This window comes from Triticum dicoccoides, chromosome 1A (assembly GCF_002162155.2).
Source record: "Triticum dicoccoides isolate Atlit2015 ecotype Zavitan chromosome 1A, WEW_v2.0, whole genome shotgun sequence".
Classification (NCBI taxonomy): domain Eukaryota; kingdom Viridiplantae; phylum Streptophyta; class Magnoliopsida; order Poales; family Poaceae; genus Triticum; species Triticum dicoccoides.
Genome location: NC_041380.1, coordinates 6,091,717 through 6,101,822, shown reverse-complemented (window position 1 = coordinate 6,101,822; position 10,106 = coordinate 6,091,717). Strand labels below are relative to the sequence as shown.

Here is a 10,106-nt window from a genome sequence, read left to right as displayed (position 1 = left end):
CCACCATATTCGCAGCAACAACAACCACCATTTTTGCAGCAACAGCAACCACCATTTTCGCAGCAACAACAACAACCACCATTTACACAGCAACAGCAACCACCGTTTTCACAACAGCCACCAATTTCACAGCAGCAGCAGCTACAACAACAACAACAACCATTTACACAGCAACAACAACCACCGTTTTCACAACAGCCACCAATTTCACAGCAGCAACAACCACCATTTTCGCAGCAACAACAACCACCATTTTCACAGCAACAACAAATACCAGTTATTCATCCATCTGTTTTGCAGCAGCTAAACCCATGCAAGGTATTCCTCCAGCAGCAGTGCATCCCTGTGGCAATGCAGCGATGTCTTGCTAGGTCACAAATGTTGCAGCAGAGCATTTGCCATGTGATGCAGCAACAATGTTGCCAGTAATTGCGGCAAATCCCCGAGCAATCCCGCCATGAGTCAATCCGTGCTATCGTCTACTCTATCATCCTGCAGCAGCAGCAGCAGCAACAACAACAACAACAACAGGGTCAGAGTATCATCCAATATCAGCAACAACAACCCCAACAGTTGGGCCAATGTGTCTCCCAACCCCAACAGCAGTTGCAGCAGCAACTCGGGCAACAACCTCAACAACAACAATTGGCACATGGTACCTTTTTGCAGCCACACCAGATAGCTCAGCTTGAGGTGATGACTTCCATTGCACTCCGTAACCTGCCAACGATGTGCAGTGTCAACGTGCCGTTGTACGAAACCACCACTAGTGTGCCATTAGGCGTTGGCATCGGAGTTGGTGTCTACTGATAAGAAAAGATCTCTAGTAATATATAGTTGGATCACCGTTGTTTAGTCGATGGATATGTAGCGGTGACAAATAATGTGTCACACAACGTCATGTGTGACCCGCTCAAACTAGTTGTTTAAATTCTGAAATAAAATACAAATAAAGTTGTATCAAGACAATGTTCATATCGGCATTGTGTGGATGTCGATCTGATTTCGATGCTTGCAAGTTCATAAGTTTTTCTTGCCTGGTCACAAGCGCAACCTAGTGCATTAATTAATTCTCCATGTATTACAATAATCACTATTTAAAGATAGTAGTGTAATTGTAAAATTTGGGTTGAACTCTTTATTGGTTGGAGATTTGAGATCTTGTATTTTATTGGTTTGTATCTAGTTCCAACTAGCTACTACCACTATCTACAGTGACAATCACAACCAATTTTATCGATAATTATGTTTTCTTTCTTGCAAATACATTCATTGATTCTTTGCATGTCAACTTATTTGTCGAGAAAAAGACCAGCTTTTTCTTGAACTTCACAAACACCACTAGCTAGTTAATTTGAAATAAGCTTCCAATTTATTTCCTTGTATTTATGTCCTTTACATCAAACAAGTACAATTATTGTGCTAGCTAGAGAAAAGGAGTTGCTGGCAGCACGGTCATGTCAAGAACTAAATCATACTGAATTGAACTTGTTCTTTACAACTAGCTAGGAGCAGAAAACTTACTGTGAATTGCACTTGATTATATTTGATTTTATTTAAGGGCTATAGGAAAAAAAATCATCAAAAAATGCCCTAAAAAATCTTATCGTAAAATAGGTTCAGCAGGAGATATAGTCGGAAGAAAAAAAAAGGTTCACCAGCAGATAGATGTTGCACATTATCATTTAGAAATTAGACCAAGAGAAACATGGTTTTGGCGGATCATAATTCTATAAGAATATAACAGGTTGTCCAGTAATTTAGAAATTAGATGAAGACAATGTGGAATTAAACATATTAATGGCTAGGAGCCCAGGATCATATTTACAATGTGGGAACTTGGTATGCGCGCTCCAACATGCCCGCTGAAAGCATTTTTCCTCTGATGCACATATGAAATATGACTGGTAGAAAACAAAAGAACCACATAGATTATATGGATGATTGGATGTTGTAATGATGGCCCGCAAGTATAGGGGATCAATTGTAGCTCTTTTCGATAAGTAAGAGTGTTAAACCCAACAAGGAGCAGAAGGAAATGACAAGTAGTTTTCAGTAAGGTAATGTCTGCAAGTGCTGAAAGTGTAAGTAGCGAAGCAGTTTGATAGCAAGATAATTTGTAACAAGTAACAATAGTAGTAACAAAAGTGCAGCAAGGTAGCCCAATCCTTTTGAGGTAAAAAGACATGCCAAAATAGTCTCTTATGATAAGCAAAGCGTTCTTGAGGCTACACGGGATTTTCATCTAGTCACTTTCGTCATGTTGGTTCGATTTGTGTTCGCTACTTTGATAATTTGATGCGTGGATGGACCGGTGCTTAGGTGATGTTCTTACTTGAGCAAACCTCCTACTTATGATTAACCCTCCCACAAGCATCCGCAACTACGAGAAAAGTATTATGAATAAATTCTAGCCATAGCATTAAACTTTTGGATCCAATCGGTCCCTTACGGAATAGCGCACAAACTGGGGTTTAAGTTTAAGTCACTCTAGCAACCCATAATCTAATTGCTACTCCACAATGCATTCGCTTAGGCCCAAATATGGTGAAGTGTCATGTAGTCGACGTTCACATATGGCACCACTAAGGGAATCACAACATACATAATATCAAAATATCGAATACATATGAAGTTCACATGATTACTTGCAACATGATTTCTCCCGTAACCTCAAGAACGAAAGTAACTACTCACAAATGATAAACATGCTCATGCTCAGAGGAGTATTAAATAGCATAATGGATCTGAACATATAATCTTCCACCAAATAAACCATAAAGTAATCAACTACAAGATGTAATCAACACTACTAGTCACCCACAATCACCAATCTATAGTTTCGGCAACAAGATTGAACACAAGAGATGAACTAGGGTTTGAGATGAGATGGTGTTGTTGAAGATGTTGATGGAGATAACCCTCCCCAAGATGGGAGAGTTGTTGGTGATGATGATGACGATGATTTCCCCCTCCGGGAGGGAAGTTCCCCCAGCGGAATCGCTCTGCCGGAGGGCAAAAGTGCTCCTTCCCAAGTTCCGCCTCGAGACAGCAGCGCTCCGTCCCGAAAGCCTTCTCCTTATTTTTTTTATAGGTCAAAATGACTTATATACCAGAAGATGGGCACCGGAGGTTGGTGATTTCTACTACACAACCTTATTCTTATAGACGTTGTTAGGCCTCTGATACGTCTCCGTCGTATCTACTTTTCCAAACACTTTTGCCCTTATTTTGGACTCTAACTTGTATGATTTGAATGGAACTAACCCGGACTGACACTGTTTTCAGCACAATTACCATGGTGTTGTTTTATGTGCAGAAAACAAATATTCTCGGAATGACCTGAAACTCCACGGAACATCTTAGAAAAAACAATAAAAAATCCTCGCCAAGATGAAGACCAGGGGGCCCACACCCTTCTCACGAGGGTGGGGGCGCGTCCCCCCTAGGGCGCGCGCCCTACCTCGCGGGCCCCCTGTTGCGTCTCCGACTCCAACTCCACCTCCATATATTGAGTTTCGATAAGAAAAAATGAGAGAGAAGAAATCATCGCGTTTTACGATACGGAGCCGCCGCCAAGCCCTAAAACCTCTCGGGAAGGCTGATCTGGAGTCCATTTGGGGCTGCGGAGAGGGGGATTCGTCGTCGTCGTCATCATCAACCATCCTCCATCACCAATTTCATGATGCTCACCGCCGTGCGTGAGTAATTCCATCGTAGGCTTGTTGGACGGTGATGGGTTGGATGAGATTTATCATGTAATCGAGTTAGTTTTGTTAGGGTTTGATCCCTAGTATCCATTATGTTCTAAGATTGATGTTGCTATGACTTTGCTATGCTTAATGCTTGTCACTAGGGCCCGAGTGCCATGATTTCAGATCTGAACCTATTATGTTTTCATGAATATATGTGAGTTCTTGATCCTATCTTGCAAGTCTATAGTCACCTACTATGTGTTATGATCCGGCAACCCCGAAGTGACAATAATCGGTAGCACTCCCGGTGATGACCATAGTTTGAGGAGTTCATGTATTCACTATGTGCTAATGCTTTGTTTCGGCTCTCTATTAAAAGGAGACCTTAATATCCCTAAGTTTCCAATGGGACCCCACTGCCACGGGAGGGTAGGACAAAAGATATCATGCAAGTTCTTTTCCATAAGCACGTATGACTATATACGGAATACATGCCTACATTACATTGATGAATTGGAGCTAGTTCTGTGTCACCCTATGTTATGACTGTTACATGATGAACCGCATCCGGCATAATAATCCATCACTGATCCGGTGCCTACGAGTTTTTCATATACTGGTTCTCGCTTATTTACTTTTCTGCTGCTACTGTTACAATCACTACAAAATACCAAAAATATTACTTTTGTTGTCTTTATTTTTGTTGCCGCTACCACCACTATCATATTACTTTGCTACTAAACACTTTGCTGCAGATACTAAGTTTCCAGGTGTGGTTGAATTGACAACTCAGCTGCTAATACTTGAGAATATTCTTTGACTCCCCTTGTGTCGAATCAATAAATTTGGGTTGAATACTCTACCCTCAAAAACTGTTGCGATCCCCTATACTTGTGGGTTATCAAGACTAATTTCTGGCGCCATTGCCAGGGAGCATAGCTCTATTCTTTGAGTCACTTGGAATTTATATCTGCTGGACACTATGAAGAACTTGAGAGATCTAAAAACCAAGATCTATCCCTCAACTACGAGGGGAGGTAAGGAACTGCCATCTAGCTCTGCACTTGATTCACCTTCTGTTATGAGTAAGTTTGCGACACCTACACCTGCTTCTGCTATTCGTTCTGATATGTTGCATGTTATTGATGATGCCACTTCTGCTATGCATGATACTTATGATGAAACTGCTTCTATGCCTGATACTACTGTGCCCACTAGTGAATTTCTTGATGAACAAATTGCTATGGCTAGAGAAATAGAAATTATTGAATCTGAATACGATGTTGATAGTGATGATGAAAATATGCCTGTTATTCCCGAGGGTTATCTTTTTGATATGGAATCTTCTGCCGCTATTTCTGCTTGCAAAGATAGATATGAGCTTAAGAGGTTATTAATTAAATGGAATAAAGAATCACTTAGGGATAAAATGAGACCTGACCCTGTTTTGCTACTTCACCTATATGTGTTCCTGATAAGGATTATGAATTCTCTGTTGATCCTGATATAATTACTTTGGTTGAATCTGATCCGTTTTATGGCTATGAATCTGAAACTGTTGTGGCACATCTTACTAAGTTAAATGATATAGCTGCCCTGTTTACTAATGATGAGAGATCGCGTTACCTTTATATACTCAAAATATTTCCGTTCTCACTAAAGGGTGATGCTAAGATATGGTTTAATTCTCTTGATCCTGGTTGTGTGCGTAGTCCCCAGGATATGATTTATTACTTCTCTACTAAATATTTCCCTGCTCATAAGAAACAAGCTGCTTTGAGGGAAATATACAACTTTGTGCAAATTAAAGAAGAGAGTCTCCCACAAGCTTGGGGGAGGCTTCTCAAGTTACTTAATGCTTTGCCTGATCATCCTCTTAAGAAACCTGAAATACTTGATATCTTTTATAATGGACTAACCGATGCTTCCAGAGATTACTTGGATAGTTGTGTTGGTTCTCTTTTCAGGGAAAGAGCACCGGATGAAGCTGAAATTCTATTGAATAATATGTTGACAAATGAAAATAATTGGGCACCTCCTGAGCCAGCTCCTGAGCCAACTCCTGCTCCAATTACTGAGCCTATTCCTAAACCAACTCCGAAGAAGAGAGGTATTTTATTTCTCAGTCCCGAAGATATGCAAGAGGCAAAGAAATCTATGAAAGAAAAAGGTATTAAAGCTGAAGACGTTAAGAATTTACCTCCTATTGAAGAAATACATGGTCTTAATATACCGCCTGTTGAAGAAACATATGATCTTAATTATTTATTTACTGAAGAACCTCCTCATCCCGATATCCCGACACAGGTAGTAAAGGTAAATTCTCTCTATAGATATGATAAAGCTGAAGTTTCTCCTACTAAAATTGCTAGTCAGTGCTTGGATGAGTTTGATAACTTTATGTTTAAGCAAGACGACTTCAATGCTTATTTTGGTAGAAAATTAAAATAAAATGCTTATATGATTAGACGCTTGGGTGATTATATGGCTGATATTAAAGGTGAACTTAAACTTGTTAGCAAACATGTTTCTATGGTTAGCACTCAAGTAGAACAAGTACTTAAAACTCAAAAAGAAGTGCTTAATGAAATGAATAGTAAGAAAAATGACTATGTTGTTAGAGTGGCTACTAGAACTGGTAGAATGACTCAGGAACCTTTGTATCCTGAAGGCCACCCTAAGAGAATTGAACAAGATTCTCAAAGAAATAATATTGATATTCCTAGTTCTTCTAAAAAGAAGAAGAAGAAAAACGATAGAACTGTGCAAACTTCTAGTGAACCTATTGCTGAACCACCTGATAATCCAAATGATATATCTATGTCTGATGCTGAAACACAATTTGGTAATGAACATGAACCTAGTAAAAATATTAATGATAATGTTCATGATGATGCTCAACATAGTAATGATAATGATGTAGAAATTGAACCTGCTGTTGATCTTGATAACCCACAATCAAAGAATCAACATTATGATAAAAGAGACTTTGTTGCTAGGAAACATGGTAAAGAAAGGGAACATTGGGTTCAGAAACCCATGCCTTTTCCTCCGAAACCATCCAAGAAAAAGGATGATGAGGATTTTGAGCGCTTTGCTGAAATGATCAGGCCTATGTTTTTGCGTATGAGATTAACTGATGTGCTCAAAACAAATCATTATGCTAAATATATGAAGGATATCATTACTAATAAAAGAAAGATACCGGAAGCTGAAATTTCCACCATGCTTGCTAATTATACTTTTAAGGATGGAATACCAAAGAAACTTGGAGATCCAGGAGTACCTACTATACCTTGCTCCATTAAAAAGAATTATATTAAAACTGCTTTATGTGATCTTGGAGCCGGTGTTAGTGTTATGCCTCTCTCTTTATATCGTAGACTTGACTTGAATAAGCTGACACCTACTGAAATATCTTTGCAAATGGTTGATAAATCAATGATGTACCTGTCGGTATTTGTGAGGATGTGCCCGTTGTGGTTGCAAACGTTACTATTTTAATGGACTTTGTTATTCTTGATATTCCCGAGGATGATAGTATGTCTATTATTCTTGGAAGACCTTTTCTTAATACTGCAGGGGCTGTTATTGATTCCAGCAAAGGCAATGTCACTTTTCATGTTAATGGTAATGAGCATACGGTACATTTTCCGAGGAAACAACCTCAAGTTTATAGTATCAACTCTATTGGAAAAATTCCAATGATTATATTTGGAGGTTTTGAATTTCCTCTTCGTACTGTCAAGAAGAAATATGATATTCTTACTATAGGGGATGTGCATATCCCTGTTGAGGTAACTTAGTGTTATTCGAAATTTCTCCGGTTTCATGATTATCGGAATGAGTTTGTCAACAAGACTTGATCAACCTTATTAGTGGATTCTTTTTGATGGGCATGAGATGGATGAAACTAGAAGCACAAACTTCTGTACCCTCTTTATACTTTCTGTTATTTATATTAAATAAAATAAAAATAGTATTTTCTGTCTGTTTCCTGACTTATCCGTGCAATATAAAAATATCCCGAAAATAAAAGTCCTCAGAATGCCATGCCAATTTAATATGATTTTTTCAGAAATATTTGAGGATTTACTGTGCAAAAATTACCACGGGAGAAGCTGCCACCTGGCCACGAGGGTGGTGGGCGCCTCCCCCCCTATAGGGCGCGCCCCCTGCCTTGTGGGCCCATGGTGGCCCTCCTCCACTTATCCCAGCACTCATCTTCTTCCTCTATCTCACACAAACCCGAAAAACCAACTCAAGCACGAGTTCCAGCCACTTTTGCTGCGATTTTCGATCTCCTTGCTCAAAGCACCTCTCGCAAAACTGCTTGGGGAGATTGTTTCTTGGTATGTGACTCCTCCATTGGTCCAATTAGTTTTTGTTTTAGTGCTTTATTCTTTGCAAATTTGTGCTGCATAGGTGACCATGTTCTTGAGCTTGCGTGTCAAATTTATATGGTTCCAAGTAGTTCTAATGCTTGATATAGGTTCTAGGCACTTGTAGGAGTAGTTGCTATCAATATTATTGAGTTTGGTTCACTTTTGTTTGAAGTTACTAAAAATTTCAGATTATTTAAATAATGAGGAGATTCTTGAGGGGCTCGTCGAGCCAAAGCTCGAAGAAAAAGGCACCGAAGCCTAAGTATAATTTACCGCGCACCGCGGAGATTCGGGCGTGTGAATGGCCTTCTGAAGATTTCTTGAGAGCAGCTGGTATCTATGAAGATTTTCATGAATTGGCTCACAATGCAGGCCTCAACACTTTCATCCACGACCAATGCGATCAGTATCTCTTTCTCACAAATACTTTTGTGCAAAACTTTCATTTTCATTCTAGGAACTCACCACCTACGGTGAAGTTTCATTTATATGATGAGCATAAGGAGATGTCACTTTATGATTTCTGTCAGATTTGTTTAGTCCCTTTTGAGGGCAAGACAGAAGAACCACATCATGAAGATGTGGCTGAGTTTATTGATAATATCACTGTAGGAGAAACCAGGAAGGTTTCCGACGCACGAATCACTAGCATACATTTTCCTATTTTGCGTTACTTTGCATTATTTGTTAGTCCTTGTTTAATTGGACGCGGAAATTCTGAAAACCTTAGTATCCCTGATTTAATTATTCTGCTCCAAGGTTTATACAGTGATAACACTTTTAGTTTGGGCGGTATTATTGCTAGACGGTTAAATATGAACGGTACTAAGGGCCCCATCTTTGAAGGCATCTATGCCACACGCCTAGCCGCACATTTTAACATACCTATTAGGCATGCTGAGAAGGAAGAAAAGATGCTGCCCCATGTTTATCTAGATCATAAAAGTATGGTGGCACATGATTTTATTGTTAAAAATAGGGCAGGGGAGCTTAAATATTAATTGTTCTTTACTAAACATCATCCTGAGACTATTACCTTGCCTGCTCCTTATTTGTTTGATTTTACTGCAGGCACGTACCTTGTTCCGTTGACGGCTACTCACGCCTACCGAAACCCTGCACCAGTTGATGAGCCAGAACAGGAACCACAAGATGAGCCTCCACGACAATCTTTTTATTCTTGGGATCCAGAGATGACTGTCAGCCAGTGGCAGTCAGAGTCTTCTTCTTCATCACAGTATGATCCCAACTATTCTTCGTTGCAGTACGGCCCCAACAACTATTATTATGGATATCCGCCAGGCCAGCCGTGGCCATAGACCAACTTAGGCCAAAAGCCTAAGCTTGGGGGAGTACGTATTTCTCACCGACATTACATTTATGCTCACACACACTCATTGCTAGATGTCCGTGCTCATACTTTTTCACTGTAATATCCATGCTAGTTTATTTTCTTTTTCCTGCTTTCTTCTTGTGTGTTTGTTAAACCTTAAAAAACCAAAAAAATTAATAGTAGTTTATTTTTCTGCTGTAGTAGTAATAATTGAAAGGAAAACCCAAAAATATTTCTCGTTCTTCTTTTACTTGTTGGGAGCTTTCCCGTGTAAATAGTTTTATTTCTTTTCTTTTCTTTGGGGGTCAGTAGGAGAAGACCATAATTAAATTGTTGAAGTGGCTCTTATATGCATTATTGTTGATTTAACCAAGAGCCCATATTGCCTTGTCTTCTCCTGTTTATCAAATGCTCGCAGATTCCAGCTTAGTCCAATGCACGTGCACTATTATTATTATTCACACCGTTCGGTCGTGCAAGTGAAAGGCAATTATGATGATATATGATGGACTGACTGAGATGAGAAAAGCTGGTATGAACTCGACTCTTTTGTTTTTGTAAATATGATGAGCCCGTCGTTCTTGATTCAACTTATTATGAATAAACATGTTTGCAATAACAATTAGAGATCAGAGTTGCTTGTGCCATGCTGGATTATCTATGAGCTATAATGATTTACCTTGTGTACCAACA

At 39.4% G+C, this 10,106-nt stretch overlaps 1 pseudogene; it reads left to right on the top strand.

Annotated features, from left to right (window-relative positions):
- LOC119357886 overlaps positions 1 to 1,007 on the top strand; it is a 1,520-nt pseudogene extending 513 nt beyond the window's left edge.
- The last annotated feature ends 9,099 nt before the right edge of the window (positions 1,008 to 10,106 follow it).